Source organism: Diorhabda sublineata, chromosome 6, assembly GCF_026230105.1.
Source record: "Diorhabda sublineata isolate icDioSubl1.1 chromosome 6, icDioSubl1.1, whole genome shotgun sequence".
Lineage (NCBI taxonomy): Eukaryota > Metazoa > Arthropoda > Insecta > Coleoptera > Chrysomelidae > Diorhabda > Diorhabda sublineata.
In genome coordinates, this window is record NC_079479.1 from 13110735 (window position 1) to 13134336 (window position 23602).

The window sequence follows — 23602 nt, forward strand, 5'->3', positions numbered from 1 at the left end:
TTAATCGCGTTTTCGTCATCATATCTTGTCGAAAAAAGTTTTTACAAGCTTATCAACAAAAAAATTAGCAGATTGAATATCCCAAAGCGAGAAATTTCGCGTTTATTCCTTACAAATCGAGCTAAATATTTATAATGTAAAAAAGTCATGGAAAGAGTGCACAGAATACGTTCAAATATCCCAGCATGAAGGTCTACCATATCTTATTTATCATGGTATCACAAGGCGACTGCGGATTGACGAGATTTACTTGACAGCTTTCTGTTGAGGTTGCACCATTAAAAAATTCAATTGGTATAAGAATCGAAGCCTCAGAGATTTCATCACGTTAACCAGACCTCATTTCCATCTTAATGGACACGTCAATAAGCAAAATTGCTTCTACTGGAGTACTAACTATTCAAAACATAAATAACTGAACAGTTGCAGTGAATTCAGAGCTTTTTGTGCAGATTTTGAGCGATTTCTTTAGTTTTCCAATACTGAATTTCCCTCTTTCTTAGACCTCCACGTACCATCTTTTCCTTGGACTTCTTTTTTTTTATTCCTTGTCCTATGTCCATCATTTTCTTGTTACTATAAAATCTAATCATAAATTATCTTCACTAGAAATATTTTATGCTAAATTGGGGCCTAAATATTAATTTAGCATTCATGAAATTTCTTTTTGAAGCATTCAACTTTTTTGTAATGACTTTTTATAAAAAAAATTGTTTCATTAAAAAAAATTGAAGCCGAAAGGTAAAATAACTAAACTGATTTGATTAAAAAAAACGTGTTGAAATGAAAATATTTCTTTAATATTTTTCTGTACTTCATATCGTATAATAAATAATTATTATTATAGAATGTTATATATAATGAATCGCCCTATATATTTGAGATATAACAAGGAACTGAGTGACGACCACTCAATTAGAGCCGTCACCTTTGCAAAGGTAACTCACAAAACCGAAACCATATCAAGTGAACCCATCCGACAAAACACTTTCGATCTCAAGGCAAGAAACTGGAGCAGTTGTTATAGTTTGCAAGATTACCAACGCATACTGGTCCAGTGCTCTCTTACAAGCAGAAGGGAGAGCACGGATTGTATTTTTAATACACGTGTATCGAAAACTTTACGTAAGAAACAAATAACAAGACAGTGACAGAAAATAGTTTGAGTGTTTTGGGGTTTCGTTTGTTATCTATCGTTTATGTACTGTGATTTGTGACTTTAAGAAAAAATTTTCACGTGTCTAATTAACAGTGGTATTAGTTTGAAAACTATTTATTAAAATATTCATGAGTGACAGAAATATTTGAAGTACAAATTAACCGACAGTGATATACAAGGTTTGTATAAATAAATAAGCTTCCAATTATTTATATTTATATCGATTGAGTAATTTTTGTTTCAACTAAACTTGTCGTAAATTATTCTAGATACAAAAATTTTGATATTTATTTGATAAATAATCAAACATTTGAACCTTTTTTTTAATATTTCTAATGATCGACTATAAAATGATTCAACAGTATGTATTTACCCAACAAAAACCAATTTTTTCCACGCGGAAATTAATGTACTTCATTTAAATAATTATTGTATCTAGACATAACCTTATTTCAATCAAAATAAAATCTTAAAAACCTAATAAACATCAATTTTATATAATTTTTTTCAAATTTGAGAAGGATTTTTAAATCTTCGTTTACTGAGTTATTGAATCATTTTTTTTTTGGTAAAAAAAATATCAAACGATAAGAAATCTCATAAATTCGGGATGTACAATCCTTTGCGGTAATTTCGACTTCCTGGAAAAACCTTCATAAGGAAACTGCAGTTTGTGAATGGGCATTGTCTCCGCATTAGTTTTCTGAAATATTTTCTATGTATCATATCAACAATTTGTTATCAAATCATTATCAAATCTCTTCCAACCTCTTCCTATTTTATTCTCCTTACATTCTAGTATTCGTTTTTCCTTTATTTCTTATGTCATTCCACCCATACGTTCAAACATCTCACTATGAGCTTTAATTATATAAGTAGTAGTAGAAAATTGCTTTTTTGCTTTGGTGTTTGATTGGATGAACTCAATTACTATCAAACTTCTATTTATTATGGGAGCTACATCTTTCGAAAGAGCTGGTGCTAGAAAATAGAGATATATCTCACTAATCAAATGGTTCTGGTGACACATTGAAAAGGAAGGTTTCTTGGAAGCTTAGATACGTAATATCTGCACTAGAACTCACTGCTGCAAACGTTGAACTTCATATGGATATAAATATTCTTTTAGAAACTTGAGAAAATTAGGAACCTGTGGTTTTCTCGCAATTCAAAGTTGTCCAATTATTTTATTTGAATGATTGGATTTCATTTAGTAAAAATTTAGAATATGTCAAAGCATTATTTGGGTAAAGCTGGACTTACATACATCTGTAAAAGAACTAATTACTTTTGAGTATTTAAAAGAGGGAAAATACCTAATTAAATTCATATAAACCAGGGGAAAAGTTTTTCAATTTAAAATCATAAAAGAATATTCGTAATATGAGCGAGGTTTCAATTCTGACCACCTGTTGATGTTTCTTATAGAATTTTCAATATTTCGTCAACCTAACCGTTTATTAGACATTCATATCGCAATAGATTGAGTATCTTAGGATTATATACACATCATAACTACCCCCACCCTCTTTTTAATCGTCGCATGTCCGTTTTTTTGAAAATTTTTTGATAAAAATCGTGAGGTTTCGATTCTGACCGCCTGTTGATATCTTTTATATAAATTTTAATATTTCGTCAACTTAACCGTTTATTAGACATTCATATCGCAATTGATTGAGTATCTTAGGATTATATATACATCATAACTACCCCTACCGTCTTTTTAATCGTCCCATGTCCTTTTTTTTAATAAATTTTTGCCAAAAGTCGATGAGGTTTTGATTCTGACCACCTGCTGATGTCTCTTATAAAATCTTCAATATTTCGTCAACTTAATTATTTATTAGATATTCATATCGCAATAGATTGAGTATCTTAGGATTATATACACATCATAACTACCCCCACCCTTTTTTTAATGGTCGCATGTCCGTTTTTTTGAAAAATTTTTGATAAAAGTTGTGAGGTTTCGATTCTGACCACCTACTGACATCTTTTACAATTTTCAATATTTCGTCAACCTAACCGTTTATTAGACATTCATATCGCAATAGATTGAGTATCTTAGGATTATATACACATCATAACTACCCCCACCCTCTTTTTAATCGTCGCATGTCCGTTTTTTTGAAAATTTTTTGATAAAAATCGTGAGGTTTCGATTCTGACCGCCTGTTGATATCTTTTATATAAATTTTAATATTTCGTCAACTTAACCGTTTATTAGACATTCATATCGCAATTGATTGAGTATCTTAGGATTATATATACATCATAACTACCCCTACCCTCTTTTTAATCGTCCCATGTCCTTTTTTTTAATAAATTTTTGCCAAAAGTCGATGAGGTTTCGATTCTGACCACCTGTTGATGTTTCTTATAAAATCTTCAATATTTCGTCAACTTAATTATTTATTAGACATTCATATCGCAATTGATTGAGTATCTTAGGATTATATACACATCATAACTACCCCTACCCTCTTTTTAATCGTCCCATTTCCGTTTTTGGGAAAATTTTTTTATAAAAGTTGTTTTAAAAGCATATACATCAAATTATTATTATACGTATTTTTTTTTAATAAAAATTTATAAGGAAAACAAAACAAAACTATATGGTACGTATAGTACGTATTAAATACGAGGGGTAGTAAGAATGTAAGTAGATTCAATCGAGCTCGAGTATAAACAAGACAAAGAAATGTTTCTTGCGAAATTAGAAACTATATACCAACAATTACAACTAAAATAAAGATTAGTGAAGTGTTTTAACTTAACTTAATTAAAACTTAAGCAGAAACTAGGAAAAGAGAAGGAAGTCGTCTTTACATAACCAAAACAGAAACTGTATTTTAGTCACACATAGATACCGAGGGTGAAAATCAACCGTAATTACCGAAGGTTGCATTGTCGATAATATAAATAACAAATTAGAACGTGATTAATAAGCATAAATTTACCATACAAAGAGTTCTTCTACCACTACACTAGCATTCATAAAATTACATCGATTGACTCGGATTTCGATAAACAAATCATCGTCTTCAGATACTGAAGATTCTAGATTTAATAGAAAGAGTCAATAAGTACAAAAGGAAGTATTACTAAGAAATATTTATAATTAATGGTGACATCACAGCTGTCAAATATCTTGGAGGGTGAAAATCAACCGCAATTACCGAAGGTTGCATTGAAGACAATATAAATAACAAATTAGAAGGAGGAAAAAAGTGATTATTGATCATTAATTGACGTGGGTTTTATAAGACTCAAAATTGAGACCCTAATTTAATTCAAACTCGTCCAATTGAAAATTTGTGGACAGTTTTATATCAAAGTGTATCGCAAGTCAAAAAAGAGCGTGGTATTCAAATTGTACTACTCTAAAATTTAATTTACACTATTCTGGACCATTTTATATCCATATACACAGAATCAAAACAGTTTCTAAGAACTTAGTTGACGATGAAATGTCTTCCAGTATTTCAAATAAGTACTTTTCTATGGAGGACATTACTTGTGCTTTACCCATTTTCATTTTAATGCCAACAACACTCACTTATTTATATATTTCCACCTACCGGAAAGTAATAACTTTCTCACTATCATAATTGAATCGGATTCCATATATACCCATGCATCTTATTCTCGACAAAACGATAAAGAACTTGTTTGAAATGCTAATTAAACAACTTTGCTATTTGTATCTCATCACGACGATACATCCAGGAATTATAAAACAAAACAAAACGAGATTGTGTAGAAAATAACGGGAAACTGGATAATGAATAAAATTATACAAAACTTAAGACATAAAAAACGAAAATTTATGAGTCTCGATGGACTGAAAAGGAAAAATCGGCTCCAAAGAAGTTGAAGACTATTCCATCTGCATGGCGTCGGTTTTTTTTGGGATGCGCGAGGGATAATTTTCAGTGACTATCTTGAAAAGGATCCCAAGCGAGATTTACTTCACTTCCATCTACACATCCTTCGAAACACGCCCGAAAAACCGACAAGGAGTAAAAAAACATAGAGGAGATGCTAGGACACGGGTCAATTGTCTATTCCTTCACCTCTTGTGATCTTTGTAGAGTCTTAACCGATCTATTAGTTTACTAAGTGCTTTTTTTTATTCTTAATATCTTTGTTTCGTATATAAGTACTAAGAAGATGGATAGACGAAATTAAAACATTGATTCAATTATCAGATTTAAAACAACTTCCTGACAAGAAAATCCTTGAGAAATATAAATATCTAATAGTTTTAAATAGACGCAGTACAAGTTGTATAAATAACGGAAGGTCCTGAATGACACTTAATTTTTATGGCAAATAAAAGAATAATTACTTTTTGTTCAAACAACCAGATGACATGGCATAATGATTTTTATAATAGATATACCTACATACAAAATAGAAACTGTGTATTAGAATCATAAATTCCGTACATATGTCATTTTTTTTAAATATCAAATATTTTTAATAACTTCACCATGAAGTAGAGTTTCTTGACTTTTCCCATAATGGCCCATGAACGCTAAATTAATAACAAGTTACTGGTAGCTTATTAATAGATTTTTAATGATTTTCAAAAATCTTTCAGCTAGAAAACAAGTTAGAAGACTGACGATGTGAAAAGTTTCAAATTAAAATTTGATCCCTCTGAATTCATACAAAGTTTTAAGCTAAATCAATTTCTTTTAAATTATCTTCTGGATGAATATTTGGAACGTCAAAATAGGAATATATCAATATATATCCACGGGATCCATTTCGTTATACTGATTGTCTTCAATCAGATGACTTCAAATCAATTGAGTTTCTACTGGAGCAAAAAATTCCAATCGAATCCGTTCACTAATGATTTTGTTGTATGAGGGCTGTCATACACTGTACGTTTATATCCGTACGTATTTCGACCGGTTTTCTCACCGAGTTTCGTCTTCTTCGAAGGTTTAACAATCAATTTAGAAGACTGATTTCAAGCTACAATTTGATCCTTCTGCATTCATACAAAATTCTGCGAATCAATTTCTTTCAAATTATCTCCCGGCTAAATATTTGGAATGTCAAAATCGGAATATATCGATATATATCCATTGGATATGTTTTGTTATACTGATTGTCTTCAATCAGATGACTTCAAATCAATTGAGTTTCTACTGGAGCAAAAAATTCCAATCGAATCCGTTCACTAATAATTTTGTTGTATTAGGGCTGTCACACACTGTACGTTTATATCCATATGTATTTCGACCGGTTTTCTCACCGAGTTTCGTCTTCTTCGAAGGTTTAACAATCAATTTAGAAGCTTGACTTCAAGTTAAAATTTGATCCTTCTGTATTTCTACACAATTCCACGAGACCTTCTGTGCAAGCTGAATCAATTTCTTTCAAATCATCTCCTGAATATTTGGAATGTCAAAATCGAAATATATCGATATATATCCACGGGATCTGTTTTGTTGTACTGATTGTCTTCAATCAGATGAGTTCAAATCAATTGAGTTTCTATTGGAGCAAAAAATTCCAATCGAAACCGCTTCCTAATGATTTTATTGTATTGAGGCTGTAACACACTGTACGTTCTCATCCGTACGTATTTCGACCGGTCTTCCCACCGTGTTTCGTCTAGATCTACTACTGCAATCTTGAGAACATTCTGGACAAAGGGCAAATCTGTTCCGAAATATGTGAATGGCAAAATGTATAAGCTCTGCCGAAAAACCAAAAAGATTGTGGAGGACAAAGAAAGAAACTTTTGTATGTACCAATGGAAGATCTAGAAGTAATTTTCACAAATAAAACTACAACTTGAATGAAGAAAAAACAACAAAGAAGATCTATTGAGGTAGAGAAACTGAGCACCCCAAAAACAAGGGGGCTAGATGAGGTCAAACAGGATTTAAGGATTTTTATGATGCGAATTGGAGATGAGCCAAATGATAAAGAAAAAAAGGTCAGACGATGATGTTATCACCAATTTAGAAGACGAAGACGATAACTTCCGTATTTCTATCAATTTTTCACAGTAGCTAACTCATTTTATATGAATATAGTTTTATGTAGGTCTAAATTCAGGCCAGAAGAGTGAAGAATATCAAAACTGTCGAGAAATTGTTAATGAACGACTGTAAAGTCAATTAGCATCTACAATTGACGAGATTAACAGAGTTGTGTGATTTAATAAACTCACTATATCAAAAATTCAGTTTCCAAGCTAAGAAGAATGAATTTAGGAAAAGAAATATAGATTTAGAAGACTATAAATGGTTTGAAAAAGTAGCAGAGGTAAACAAAGCGTAACTGATATTTTTGCTTGTGCTTGTGGTAGCCCTGGAACAAATTAACTTCTCCTGTATAACGTGGTGTCAATTAATTAAGTCATAAGCCTGCTTGAAATCTATAAACATAACATTCCTTTTTTGTAACCTCCTTGGTATTCTTCAACTGTATTATCTTGGCATAACTCGAGCCCAAATTTTGCACACCACATCCAGAAGTGATACACCTTACTAAATAAGTGAATAGCTAAGAAAAACACATTTTTTTATTCATTCCCTAACTTATCGAAACCGTGTTTGTACAAGGATTTGTCTTTTACCTCGAAATAGGCTTCAGTTTCAGCGATTTGTTCTTCATTTGAGCTAAATTTCTTACCAGGAAAGAATTTTTTTGAGATCAACGAATAGCCATTAGCCATCGACATGCGAATCGATGCATTGTCTTAGTAAAACAGTGGTTTTGTCGAGATTTTGATTTTCTACTCATTTTGGAGATGATCGATGTATAAAATTCTATACGCAGCTCAAAATACTAAAGCCATAACGTTCCGCGCTGACTGTAGTGCCTTTGGACGCTTCGAACTTGGTTCCAGTACCACTCAGATGATGATCGTTTTGATTCCGGAGTGAATGGATCCATGTTTCAACCATTTTTAGATATCGATGAAAATGATCTGATTTATCACGTGTAAACATAATCAAATACTACTCTGAATCATCACACGTTGTTGTTTTTGATCGACTGTGTGTAAGCGCGACACCCACTTTGAAAAAAGCTTTCTCTTGATCAAATTTTCGTGTATAATTGTGAGCACACTGCTTTCTGATACCTTTATGGCCTCAGCTTTAATTTACGATTAGATATAAACGATTTGTGAACTTTTTTTGGAGTAACCACCACAATTTGATGTCCAGAACGTTCATCTTCATCATCGGTGTATGCATCTACATTTTCTGTTACCTCTTGTGTGTCTTCTTTCTCTATATTCTTCTTGGCTATGTTTCTAGAGTTTTCTCAAACCTGACATCAGAAACAGGATCTAGGTTCTACTAACATGTTAAAGAAGTCATTTTATTCAATTACAAAAATTTGAAAGATAAATATCATTTTTAGAAGGATTTTTTTGAATTATAGTATGGTGATTCACGAGAAAACCAATTTATTCAGCTTCTGATCAAAAATTTACTAGGACAACTATTGTCATCATTTTTTCGTACATTTCTTTGAAAAAAAAGTAAATTTCATTAAAACTTTCTTCGCAATTAAAAGTGTTAATTTATGATAGAATGTTTATACAACAGAATGAAGTAGACTCATTTCCAAAAATTGTTTTACCAATTAATTTCGGTCATAATTAAACGGGTTTGGCAAAAGTTATTTTCACTTAAGTACCAATTATGAACGGTATTCCGAAATCTAGTCCACCTTCAGAGATGCTTTTATAGTAATCACATTACATTTAATTGCTGTTTTAAGTAAATAACAACAAAATTATAGAATGAAATATTTATTAGTTCTATATTTATATTTAGTACAATAATGTTACAACGAAAATTAGAAAAAAATACAGAAAAAAGAAACGAGATTTTGTATAAATCGAATAAAGTGAACTAAACACCCTGTATATTAGTATGAATTTGATTAGAACCCTTCTTGGATTGTAAGGGAGATTCCATATTAGCCATAATGGACGAGCCTTACATTGAATCCAGCAAAGCCCAAAGGGTTCTCCAGTTCTAAGTTAGTGCGACTAGAAGATGCACTCTAGTACACTCGAGTAGCTCAAGTGGATATCTCCAAAAGAATATATATGAGCTAGCTTCCATTTTGGCAGCCAGCATGCAAGATTCATGGAATTGGAAAGTGTGCTATTCTCAGTGACAAGATGCAACCCTGAGGAATACCAGCTTTGATCTTACACCCGTTTGAAGTGTGTTCATTGTCGAGAACCTTGATGGATAGGTCTTTGGAAAATATATTGAACGACTCTCTAAATGGGGGTGACAAGCTATATCATCTTGATTTATTTAAAAGGTTGGAGACCTTGTGAAAATCTTCGATATATCTAAAGAGATTTCTATAAAGCTTTGGTTACTAGTTCAGGATATGGACTAAAATATTTCTGATCGATCTATGTTAACAAAAGCCTTATCGATAGTCAAGCTATCTTAAGATTTGTTGTTGATTTCGTGGTAGTAAAAACAAGCCATTACCTGAGGTTTTAGAACCAAAAACTTCTTCATCGTTCCAACTACATATATTGCAGTCAAAAATTAGTTACAACGAGACATATCGGTTGTTATTTTCTGTTTTGTGACCAAATATTCCATTTTTTTTATACGAGAGTTGCTATTTAAGTTTTGACATGTGGCAACACTGATGTGAATATGTCAATTGTCATCATCAAGTTTGACAGTTTCAATTGTGAACGTACTAAAAACGTGTCGTCATTTAATGTGTTATTTAATTCGTTTAAAGATATTTGAAACATCGTAAGCATTTTCGTGCGATGATTTTCTAAGACTTTTGGTATGATACACATACAATAAAGCTTAAACTATGCGTCATTATTTTAAAGCTAGGGAACAGAAAACAAGTAGTTCGAAAGGATTAGATTTAATTAATAATTTCTGAACCGTTAAATTACCTATCGTCATAAATAAATTTTTAACGAATAATATAAAATTAAGTGCGTGTAGGCGTAAATATCTAATTCCAATTCTAAGCAGATTTATTATTTTAATTTATATAAAATTAACCCAATTGATTCCACTAAATATTTATTAATGTATCAAAGTATCAAAACGCGATATATTTTTGCTTTTAAACGGTAATTATTATTTGTTTGTGGTACATAAAATATTTTGTCTATAAAGACCTAGAACATTTTGATAAAAAGATAAAAATTGTTAATTGAGTAGATTCTTAACACGTTTTTAGAAATTCATTCAATTCACCTACAAACTCTGCAAATTTTTTATTTCAAACTTCTAATCTATGTCCTCAAATAAGATGTGGGGGTGAGTGGGAAACTTGTATGAAAAAATACCTGTAAGTTCGATTCTGCTTAGCCGATTTTTATAAATTTGATATTTTTAAAAGTCCTGTTGTCCAGAAATACAAAACATATGAATTCTGAGCAAATTCTATCAGAAATGTAAATGCAAGAGGTCGTTGTTTCATAAAAAGACAAAAATTGTTTGTGAGTCGATTTTTAACACGGTTTTTCGAAATTGATTTAATTCACCCACAAATTCTGCAAATTTTTCATTCAAAAATTTTAGTCTATATCCTCAAATAAGATGTGGGGGAGAGTGGGAAACTTGTTATGAAAAAATACCTGTAAGTCCGGTTCTGCAAAGCCGATTTCTATGAATTTGATATTTCTTGAAAGCCCTGTTGTCCTGCAATACAAATATATGAATTCTGAGCAATTCAATCATATAAATGTAAATGCAAAATGTCATAAAAAAGCAAAAATTGTTTGTGAAACAATTTTTAACACGATTTTTCGAAATTCATTCAATTCACCAACAAATTCTACAAATTTTCCATTTAAAACGTCCAGGCTACATCCTAAAATAAGATGTGGGGGAGAGTGGGAAACTTGTTATGAAAAAATACCTGTAAGTCCGATTCTGCTTAGCCGATTTTCATAAATTTTCTTATTTTTTGAAAGATTTGTTATCCAGCAATACAAAATATACAAATACTAGGCGATTCAATCGGAAATGTGAATACATGAGGTCGTTGTCTTATAAAAAGACAAAAATTGTTTGTGAGTCGATTTTTAACAATGTTTTTCGAAATTCATTCAATTCACCTACAAATTCTGCAAATTTTCCATCTAATGCTTTTAGTCTAAGTCCTCAAATAAGATGTGGGGGAGAGTGGGGAACTTGTTATGAAAAAATGCCTGCAAAATCCGGTTCTGCAAAGCCGATTTTTATGAATTTGATATTTCTTGAAAGCCCTGTCCAGCAATACAAAATATATGAATTCTGAGCAATTCAATCATATAAATGTAAATGCAAAGTGTCATAAAAAAATAAAAATTGTTTGTGAATCAATTTTTAACACGATTTTTCGAAATTCATTCAATTCACCAACAAATTCTACAAATTTTCCATTTAAAACGTCCAGTCTACATCCTCAAATAAGATGTGGCGGAGAGTTGACTTGTTATAAAAAAATGCCAGTAAATCCGGTTCCGTTTAACCGATTTTTATAAATTTGATATTTTTTGGAAGCCCTGTTGTCCAACAATACAAAATATATAAATTCCAAGCAATTTAATCAGAAATATGATTGCAAAGGGTCGTTGTTCCATAAAAAGATTAAAAATTGTTAATCGTGAGTAAATTTTTAACACGGTTCCAGAATCAATAGGACAGTTCCTGGATTAGAAATCAAACAAATAAAAGACGTTATTGATTCATAAATAAAAACCAAACATCAGGATGTATAATCAATCAGAAATGATTGTACCGTTATTTGTTTTACATTGATATTTCTCCACAAAATTGTAAGGTGAATTTTCAATTGCATTGTCTTCTAGAACATACTTATCAGATTGCCCTTAGATCCTGCTCTATTTTCCAAATATTAGAAGTTCAATGTACTGATGTACAGATGAATTGTTAAATGTTTTCTACACCTCTTGATCTACGGGGTGGTTTGAATAATTGAATAAAAAATAAATAAAAAAGTAGAAGTATAATTTCATTATTTTTTCTTTCGCTTCGTAGTTTTAAAATTATTTTTCCATATAAACACGTAGTGCGTAATGTTTCGAACAATTCAAGGAAGTACGACATTTCTTTATAGTTAAATCTTTCACCATCACAAATATAAGAATAATCCGTTAATTGAAACAGAAAGTATTGACGAAACTTGCGAGATTTGTAATGATCCGTAGATAGAAAGACAATAACTGTGCATTATATCCATTTTCCGCCTCTTAAACAAAACTAAACCGATTATCATAGAAAGCGAGTATCCTTTAATCAAGTAGGCCGAATGTCACTGCCCATAAGGATGAAATATATTTCCGTCTAAGAGAGCCAGGCCACTTTCGATCAAAGTTTATAATGATTGATTGCTACTTCAGAGATGATCGTTGAAAAACTGTAACATCGGTTGCTTCAGAATCTTCTATACCAGATACAAGTTCATTCCACCAAAATATTAGACGATTTTGGTAAAAAAATCTTATTCACAAATGTCGATTCAGTTCTGTCAAGAATCGATGAAAATACGTCACGATTAATTATGATACAAGCACAAAACCAAAACGAATAATCGATTATTAAAAGATGAAAATTTTATTTTTTTTTACAAACATTTTGCGCATTGTGTGAATTGATTTTTTGTTTCGTTTGCTTTTGAAACTTCTTCTTTAATTGTGTGAATTTTGCAGCAATAAACAAAAAAACTGCTCTTCCTACAATGTTTTTTTTACTTTACGCTAAATACTACCATGATTATACAAAATAAGATCGATTTGAAAAACTACAGATCGGGCATTATCCTACTAAATATTGGCCTAATCAAAAGCTCTTTGTGGGTTTGTTTTTTTTTTTCGGTAAAAATCAGACTTCAAGATCAATCTTTCTAGTGGCATCTGTTTAATAATCATCATGGACTCATTTGATTGGTAGAACGTGTTTACCTTGTATTAAGAGACGTATCTTATATTTTCTTGTACTAATAATACTTTTTTCCAAATTTTTTTTCAATATTTTTCATAATTATTGAATGTATACTTTTTAAAAGTTTGTTAAAGTAATAAAAACAGTTATATATGAAATATTACGAGTTTTTGGTGGAATTGATTGGTTTAAAAATGTAGAACGGTTCTGAGTAGCAGTATTATTGAACACTAAAATCATTTTTTAGTTTGTCAAGGTTGTTTATAGACAGTATTGTGAAACAGAAATAAATCACGAATATCAATTCACGCTTCTGTTATGAATGAATATTGATTATACCGAATCAAATGTCATTAATAATTTTCTTTTGTTTGACTGACTTGGATAACAAAATTTGAAACGAGAAATGTAGGTTAGGATTTCCAAATACAAAATGGTTATTGAAAATAACTGGTTTAGGTACAAATTAAATGGTTTTTCATATCGCTTCTCGGTTATTGGTTCAAATTAAGATATAAACCAACGAAAAACGGTTGAATTCCATCCACAATTACCCCAAGAATAAATTAAAGTTTGAATTTCTATCTAATGTACCCTATTCACCAGATTTAACCCCCTCGGATTATTTTCTATTCCCTTATATGAAAAAATGTCAAAGATTTTTTGTTTTTGTTGAGTGGCCACGAGAAACACGTGGAAATTCTTTTCAAAATTTAAGATCCACGTTTGAAGTACTTATTTGAATATATGAAATTGAAGAATCAAATTTTTTTTAAATTCATTCAATACTACTACAAATTCTGCACATTTTTCATTTAAAACCTTTAGTTTATCTCCTCAAATAAGATGTGGGGGAGAGTGGGAAACTTGTTATGAAAAAAAGTCCGTTTCTGTTTAACCGATTTCTATAAATTTGATATTTTTTGAATGCCCTGTTGTCCAGTGATACAAAATATATAAATTCTAAGAAATTTAATCAAAAACGTAAATGCAACAAGCCGTTGTCTTATATATTTTAGATATTGTGACTTCTCTTGAAAAATTTAATAGAACCATATATAAAATTATCAATAAATAGCGAACACTGCATGTTGATATCTTTTTTCTGTCTCGAGATATCTTAAGAAATGTGTAAATGGCAAGATATTTTCTTCAAAAGTCGCCCAAACAAAATTGCCAATAATGAACACAAGTAATTAAATAAATCTTGTTCTATACAAGAAGTTAATCGCTAATTGTTAATAATTTTATAACAAAATTATGCTAAAATAATTCTATTTTCAAAAAGTACGCTAATATTTCAAAAAACTTCAGATTCCATTACATCACAGATCCCCAAACTTTTTTGTAAATCCTTTTCAACTTATACTAACTTTCATCGATTCTAAATTCCTAAAAATTGTTAAACATCAAGCAAATTTGATTGGAAATTATAAAATATAATCATTATCATGTATATTTGGGTTCTTTATTGTTAAAACTCTGCTGTTTTTTTTTGTAAACTTCTGAGTTGAGGATGAAAAAAATATTTATTGTTCAACGTAATCTCTTTTTAGGTCCATATACTTTTCCCATCGATGTTTCAATAATTTTTTATTTATTTTTATGATAAGAATCGTCTAGCTCCTCAAAATAATCATTAACTAGTTTCATTGTTGGAAAATATTTGACCACCGAGTCGACATATTCGGGTACGCTCTGTATATTGATGCAGTAAAATCCAATTACTTTCAAATTAAGGATAATCAACTCAAGGATGTCCCGGTGTGTTTGATAGATCGTTAAGTAAATTCTGTATCAACAAATCTTCAATAATAACTGTCGTTTTTGTATATATAAATATAAATTAATTTTTTAATTTATACAGAAATTATATTTCAATAATTATGTAAGAGAATCGTAAATATTACAAATAATACAACAGAAAATGACATTAACTTATGTTAAAAATTGTAGTTTGCAAGCTTACTAGTGATTTGAATGTATATAAATTCGTCTATGAGGCTCATAATTCAAGGTAATTTGCACTACGCTTACTCAAGACTCTAATTTTTGCTCAAACAATTGATTTCGTTGCTTCTAGAGATGACTAATACTCCAAATCAACTTTAATATTCTCGGTTTCCCTAAATTTAGGGAAATTATGTACAATATGGCAACACCCTATTCAAGGTTACAGAAAATATCATCCATCTACGAAGTCTTAAGCCTCTAGGACCTTAATAATGGAGATACCGTACAAAATTTTATGAAAAGTTTATTGAACAGCCCCTTTATACAAAAATCGATCTCGATATATCTCGATCTCTAAATAATTGGTTTGATTTAAAGTAAAACCACTTCCTTAAGTTTCGTAGCCATGATATTCTTCTTCTTTTTCTCTATCTTTCTCTTTATATGACCTAATTTGCGAAAAAAACTTCTTCATTTACGATTTTATCTGTCCGTGTCTTGCAAGAGGTTAAAACAAATAACAACCCTTAGAATAGGAGGAATAGTTAATAATGACACCTCGTATATTCTATTCGCTATATTTATCTATTAAAAATGTAAACGACACGATAATGTACAGGGAAATCAAATAAAACTGAAATTTTTATAATTAAAATTAGTATACAAAAGAAAATCCGGTTTCGAAAGTGTTTAATTCGAATAAAGAGTAAAAGTTGGTTATTAAAAAACAATACAACCTGTATAGATGAAACGTGCTTCAATTTATTCTAACAACACAACAAAGATTTCAATTTTATTATTAACAATTTTTTTTGCATTTTGCAATGATTTTTGTGTTTGTGGTCAACTGTTATTTGAAAGTTAATCGAAATTGAAGGACAATTCTAGGTCTCTTCAGACATTAATAAAATCGATAGTGAAAAAGTGATATAAAACGAAAATCCTAGTTGGCTACTTGGTTGATTAGTTATGCGAAACTAGATTAGTTGGTCTAACCAACCCATTGGAAACTACTATGACGAAATAACTGTTGAAATAAACCATCTACTGATATTTATATCGCAACTGTAATTTAATCCCGAGTCTTACTAGATTTTTAAATATCCCGTATTCAAACATTTGTTTAAATAATAATGTTAGATATCACGTAATATTAAAATAGAAAGATGCTAGAAACTAAAATAATTGATAAAACACGAAAAGAACTATGAAGAATCCGATAAAGTTTATGAAGAAAATAATGATATATAGAGAGAGGGAGAAAAATGATTTATTGTCAAAAAATTGTCACAATTAGTAGACAAAACCTTGTAAAAACTAAAAAGTCCATAGCAAAAATAGTAGAAAGCATTTTCCAGTAAATACGCCCTCATTTTATTACGAAATCGATTTGATTTCAAATGGCAAGTGATTTTGCATCATTTTGCATTGTAAACTATTGAGCCCTCAACTAATTCTGAACGTGAACTGAATTCCTAATAGTGGATAGCCGTGCAATAACCTCTCTGAAACTGGAGAAACGTGCTTACGAATTAGGCAAAAGGATTCAAATATAAATAAGGAAAGAAGAATCAAAATATTCATCAACCTAGACAGAAGACTGAAGAGGACGAAGCTTTTTGAGCTAGTTATCTAAGTGCTAAGTGCAAAAACAAAAAAAATCAATTTGATTTCAATTGGCAAGTGATTGCGCATCATTTTGCATTGTAAACTATTGAGCCTTTAACTAATTCTGAACGTGAAGTAGATTCCTAAGTGGATAGCCGTGCAACGATCTTACTAAAACTGGAGAGACGTGGTTACGAATTAGGCAAAAGGATTCAAAGATTAATAAGGAAAGAAAAATAAGAATATTCACCAATCTAGAGAGAAAACTAAAAAGGACTAAGCTTTTTGAGCTTTGAGTTTTTTTATCTAAGTGCTACGTGCCAAAACAAAGAACAAATCAATTTGATTTCAATTGGCAAGTGATTGTGCATCATTTTGCAATGTAAAATATTGAGCCCTCAACTAATTCTGAACGTGAAGTATCGAGTTACCGAAGGGAAAGTATTGAAGGTACAGTTTGAGATACAAACAAAAATTTACTTTACGAGGCTGATGACATTTGTAAAACTTTGAATATCAAAATACAATTCTCATTTCTACAATTCCCTTTTTTCTTTCTTTCAGAGAATTACCGCAATCAGTTAAAATTAAACAAAATTACTAGTAAACAATGGCACAAATCAATCTAATCCCCTCAAATTATTAAGGAATCGATTTGATTCCATTTGGCAAGTGATTGTGCACTTTTTTGGATTATAAACTATTGAGCCCTCAACTAATTCTGAACGTGAAGTATCGAGTTACCGAAGGGAAAGTATTGAAGGTACAGTTTGAGAGACAAACAAAAATCTCCTACTACCAATTTACTTTACGAGGGTGATAACATTTTTAAAACTTTGGATATCAAAATACAATTCCTCATTTCTACAATTTCCTTTTTTCTTTCTTTTATAGAATTACCGCAATCAGTTAAAATTAAAAAAAATTACTAGTAAACAATGGCACAAATCAATCTAATCCCCTCAAATTATTAAGGAATCGATTTGATCCCAATTGGCAAGTGATTGTGCACTTTTTTGGATTATAAACTATTGAGCTCTCAACTAATTCTGAACGTGAAGTATCAAGTTACCGAAGAGAAAGTATTGAAGGTACAGTTTGAGATACAAACAAAAATCTACTACTACCAATTTACTTTACGAGGGTGATAACATTTTTAAAACTTTGAATATCAAAATACAATTCTCATTTCTACAATTCCCTTTTTTCTTTCTTTCATAGAATTACCGCAATCAGTTAATATCTAAAAAAATAACTAGGAAACAATAGCACACATCAATCTAATTCCCATGGTGTTTAGTAATAATTCGGTTTTCGTATTCCCACACTTAAAAAAAATAATGAATACATCGTTTATGATAGGTGACGTCGTATATTTTTATTTCACAATACTCAGTCCGCATACAGGGTAGTTTTTCTATACGAATCGTTAATAGAAATGTAATTCAGTGTCATCATCGTATCAGTATCAGAGAATTTCGACGACCAGAACTACTTCTTAAGAAGAAAACGACAAAAGTTAAGAATTCTATGTATTCTAATAACCCTGGTATGATTTTTTTAATCGTTCTTTCTTTCGATTATTCAGGAATAATCTAAAGATCAAAGCTACCAAGCTAACAGCTAATATTTTTAGTGCCTATTGGTCTAGGCATATGCCTAACACAAGTCATCCCTATGATGAAGTTGAGGATGCTAATTGATTCATTCTAAGTTCAGAGTTTTTGGTAGTGTTGTGGTTCATTTGCATCGGATCTTTGATACCAACCAAGTACGTTTAAGTCATGATTTCCAGTGTTTCCTTCTAGTTGAGGATCTATCTGTAATCCAAAAGGGATATTGAGGTTAGTTTGCTGGAATCCTAAACCAGAACTTTGCAAATGTGCACTGTCTGAGATATTTTGGTCAAAATCGCCTCTAGCTCCATCTTTTGGAATCCCTTTTGAACGTCACCTCCTAGTCGCGAATACGTGTAATTTCACTAGGGGCTCTATGGTTAGTTTTGTAAGGGCTAACTTTTACTTGTATATCCACAAAACGATCAAACATTTTATTTTGAAAGAATTCTTTATCAGTTAGTTTCTGAATACTGGTTTTACGTGATCCGGGAAAGAGAATGTGCTGGTGGTTGAGCTTTGAGACCCCAAACGACCGCCACGAGCTAAATAGTTTCAATTTCTTCATGGAGCTTTATTTGAATTCAATCTATTGCATATACTGGATTAAGGACTTCCAGGCTCATAGAGCTCAGGAAGACAGTTAGGGGGCGCTTCCTGGGGTTCATATCTTTACATTCCCATAAGCTACGTTGCGATCTAAAGTTACAACCCATCAGAAGGAAGAGTTGTGGTTTTATATCGAATCGAATCAAAAAATTGTTTATCTACCTTAAGAAAAATTATTTCTTGTAGTATAAAGAATTTTTTTTTATTTTATTACTTCATACACCCTGTATAGTCGAATAATATCAAATATCCGAACAATATTAATCTAATTATGTCTTTTTTCGGTATAATAACGACAATCCGATCATTATTTTTGTTGAAATTTCATTTTCCCACAAACACAAAGAAAAACGTAGACATCAATATAATATGACAGTCATTGTGAAAACATAACAAAAAAATACTTGTTATTGTTTTCTAAATCCTTGTTTTATATAATTTGTTACTTACATTTGAAAACGTGCGAAGAAAGTTTGATACAGGGTGAGAAAGAAAACATATTTACATTTTCGAAGATATTAAGTACTCTGTTCACTGACAAGTTCCTACCTAGTGTCAATGTCATTGTCAATTGTCGATTTGAATTCAGTTGAAGTTGGAGTGTACTTAATGCCTTTTTAATTAACTGAAATTCAGAAAGCTGCCATTACTGCCAAATTGGAAGATGGCTGGTCTATAAGAAGACTGGTAACTCTTCTAGATCTTGAGGCAAGTACCGTAGACAAAGTAAAAGTCAAAAGGTTGGGTTGGAATGAAGAAAATCTCAAATAACTCGCAAGATGTTGCATTGATTAATTTTATAAGAAAATATTCCTTTGAATCGGATGATAGGGATGCATATGCAACAAACTTTCCAGAATCTTGCAACTGTGCAAGTACTAGGAAAACATAGCTTTCAAATGGATGCAAGCAATTCGGGGTTGTGTTTGTACTGTCTACACTGAACCATTTTCTTTAATTAGGAACACAAAATAATGTGAGGGGGGGCTAAATGTGAATGATTGTTGCGGCTTGGATGAGATCAATGGGCCTGACGTTTGTTGGAGAGCTGTTACCATCGGTAAAAACCATTTTATCCACCAACACGATAATATATGAGATAATACAGTAGCCGGCAAATAGTCCTGATATAAATCCCATTGAAAAATTATTATTACTTAGAACATTAGAACATTTAGGGACCTTTTATTCCATGAAAACAAAAAGTAATCATGTTCGAATTTAATTGATTCTTGTTCTAAATGATCCCTGAAGACTTATTTTTACCACAAAAATTAAATTTAATCGAATTAATGTATACAGGTGTTTATAATGATTATCATTCTCCTAAGACATTTAGGAGTCTCTTATTAAATAAAAAATACAAAACCTGCTCAAATTTTATTGATTCTCCTCCTTAATGATCCCTAAAGACACATTTTCACCAAAAACATGAAATTTGATAGAATTAATGTATACAGGGGCTGTTAATAATGATCATCACTTCCCTAGAACATTGAGGAAATATTATTCCATAAAAAATAAAGAAAAATCATGCTCGGATTTAATTGATTCTCTATCTGTCTTATCCTTAAGTATACATTTTTATCAAAAAAATGAAATTTTATCGAATTTATACATACAGGGGTTGTAAAATGAAATTTCATCGAATTTATACATACAGGGGTTGTTTATAATAATTGTCACTTCCTTAGAACATTGAGGAACTATTATTTCATGAAAAAAAAAAGAAAAATCATGCTCGGATTAATTGATTCTTTCTCTGTCTTATCCTTAAGGATACATTTTTATCAAAAAAATGAAATTTTATCGAATTTATACATACAGGGGTCGTATAATGAAATTTCATTGAATTTATACATACAGGGGTTGTTTATAATAATTGTCATTTCCTTAGAACATTGAGGAAATATTATTTCATGGAAAAAAAAAGAAAAATCATGCTCGGATTTAATTGATTCTTTCTCTGTCTTATCCTTAAAGATACATTTTTATCAAAAAAATGGAATTTCATCGAATTTATACATACAGGGGTTGTTTATAATGATTGTCACTTCCTTAGAACATTGAGGAAATATTATTCCATGAAAAAAAAGAAAAATCATGCTCGGATTTAATTGATTCTCTCTCTGTCTTATCCTTAAAGATACATTTTTATCAAAAAAATGAAATTTCATCGAATTTATACATACAGGGGTTGTTTATAATGATTGTCACTTCCCTAGATTATTGAGGAAATATTATTCCATGAAAAAAAAGAAAAATCATGCTCGGATTTATTTGATTCTTTCTCTGTCTTATCCTTAAAGATACATTTTTATCAAAAAAATGGAATTTCATCGAATTTATACATACAGGGGTTGTTTATAATGATTGTCACTTCCCTAGAACATTGAGGAAATATTATTCCATGAAAAAAAAGAAAAATCATGCTCGGATTCAATTGATTCTCTCTCTGCCTTATCCTTAAAGATACATTTTTATCAAAAAAATGAAATTTCATCGAATTTATACATACAGAGGTTGTTTATAATGATTGTCACTTCCCTAGAACATTCAGGAACTTTTATTTTATGAAAACAACAAAAAATCATGCTCGATTTTCATTGCTTCTTTCCCTAAGCTATTTAAATGAAAACAAATGTACGTCCTATGCATTTTTGCTCAGTAAAGCCTTTTTCAAAATCATGAAAAATCATCCACCGTAAATTTTCACGTTTAACTCAATCACTCTATCTATTGTTTGATTATAAAAACTTGAAAGATAGAAGAACTTATGATATAAAATAAAAGATTTATTTAGTAAATTTAAATTCGCATTTATTATAATAAATACATATTTAAATACAGTTGATCTTATATATATTTAATTCGATCTAAATTCCTTTTTTTTTTCTAAAATATAAGCGGTTAATCAGATTTTAATGTTTTATATTTATTTTTTTAATTTTATAGTTTCCTTCCCACGGCTACCATTAATCTTCTATTAAAAAATTCACGTCGTCGTGCGTGCGGAATTAATATCGAAAATCAAACCATCGGCTAACCTTTTATAGAATTTTATTCAGCTGTTAAATTGTCAATTAGTTATTTGATATCCTTGAGCTGACGAAATTGATTTGTTTTCTACGAGAAAATCAATTTATATGCAGAAATAATTACGCTAGCAAAAAAATCCACACCATGTGTCCAGTTCAATCTAAAAGCAGAAATTTGAACTCTAAGCTCCGATCTCATAAAATCCAAACTCGTTTGGAGTGGAGAGAAATGAAATATCTGACAGACTCGATAAATTATGAGAAGAAAAACCGTTTTTTCTGACTCAATCTCTAAATGTAGTATTCATTCGCGTTGGGATCAGTTCCAAGTAGCATTATCCATTACCCCATTACTGTTCAAGATCTACATGGGATTGATGATCAAATGAAGACTCAAGGATCGATTGGAAAGAACTGGCACCATCTCTTTGTTTCCAGGAGTTAGATGTCCAGGATGACCAGGAGCTAAATAGGAACTGAAGACCCACTTGGTGTTCTTTTGAACAGTCAAAGCTGCTGTCAATAAATAAAGAACTCGATGATCATTTGCAATCGAGAAAGGTACGAAAAATTAAGTTTCCTAATCAATATTTGAAAAACAAAATATATCTGCATTGGTGACATTTATATAGTTTGAAGAAGCTTTCGACAACGTAGCGGTGTAAAATGGAAGGATCTAGCTATTTAATAATAGCAACAACAACAAATAACAAATAACATGTCGAAAATTAGTAACCGTAGCGGAAATTACGAGCCGCCCTCGTAATTTTCATACGGAATAACATCGAAAAGTTCTCTTATAAATCGATATTTTATACAAAACTCTAATGGAACACCTTTTTGTATGAATGCTGGGCGTTGTCGATCTCCGTAATTATATACAATCTTGTTCATCAAGGCCGGCGAGGTTCGCAGTCGTATCTGGTGATTAAGATAACTTGATTAATTGCATTCAGCTTTACAGACAGAGAATATAACTTAATATTGCTTCATACTACTGTTAAATCCTGACTGTAGTTACGCAACTGCACTTTCGAAGTGCTCATATTATTTTTCAGCAGACTACAAGACGACATCTCGTGAAAATTTTTCGTATCGATCGTTAGATTTATACAAACATTTTTTTTTTTAGTTCAACTTGAATCTCGCGATCACTTATTGTTGCAAAGTTTTCTGTATTCCTTGGTGAGAATGCACCCACAAAAAATGCTGACATCTAAGTTTTTTGTTTCGTAGCAGATGCTGTTAAATCTTACGAGGGTGGTTCGAAGATAAAAACTGTCCTAATACTATTCACGATATGGCTGAAAAAGAGACCTAGAAGAATGAAGACGAAGACGCGCCAGTTGAAAAGAAGGTTATACTGTCATCGGTGAAGGTGTTGAGTACCATATTATGGGACATGAGAGGGGTAATTGCGGTAAAACACATCTACAGATCAAATCCAATTCGTAGTGGCGATTTTTCTTCAACACAACGCTAGACTTTATTTAAGCTTGGCACTTGGTGGACTGCGATTCGAAAGCAAAGTGGAACTAGATACTAGTCGAGAGATTTTTACGAAAAAAGGCCTCAGAAAGCTTCCAGACAGATGGATGAAGTACTGTAGAGTGTCACGTGACTTCTGACTCTGTAACTTGACATTAAAACTTTTTATAGAAAAATTGTTAAAGAAGCTGG

At 31.0% G+C, this 23602-nt stretch overlaps 1 protein-coding gene across 1 annotated transcript in view; it reads left to right on the forward strand.

Moving 5' to 3' along the window:
• The first annotated feature begins 1056 nt into the window (after positions 1 to 1056).
• LOC130445366 (MDS1 and EVI1 complex locus protein EVI1-A-like) overlaps positions 1057 to 23602 on the forward strand; it is a 51463-nt gene continuing 28917 nt past the window's right edge. The window contains exon 1 of the mRNA XM_056780954.1: positions 1057 to 1338. The gene's annotated coding sequence lies outside the window, so the exon portion shown is untranslated. The remainder of the gene's footprint in view (positions 1339 to 23602) is intronic.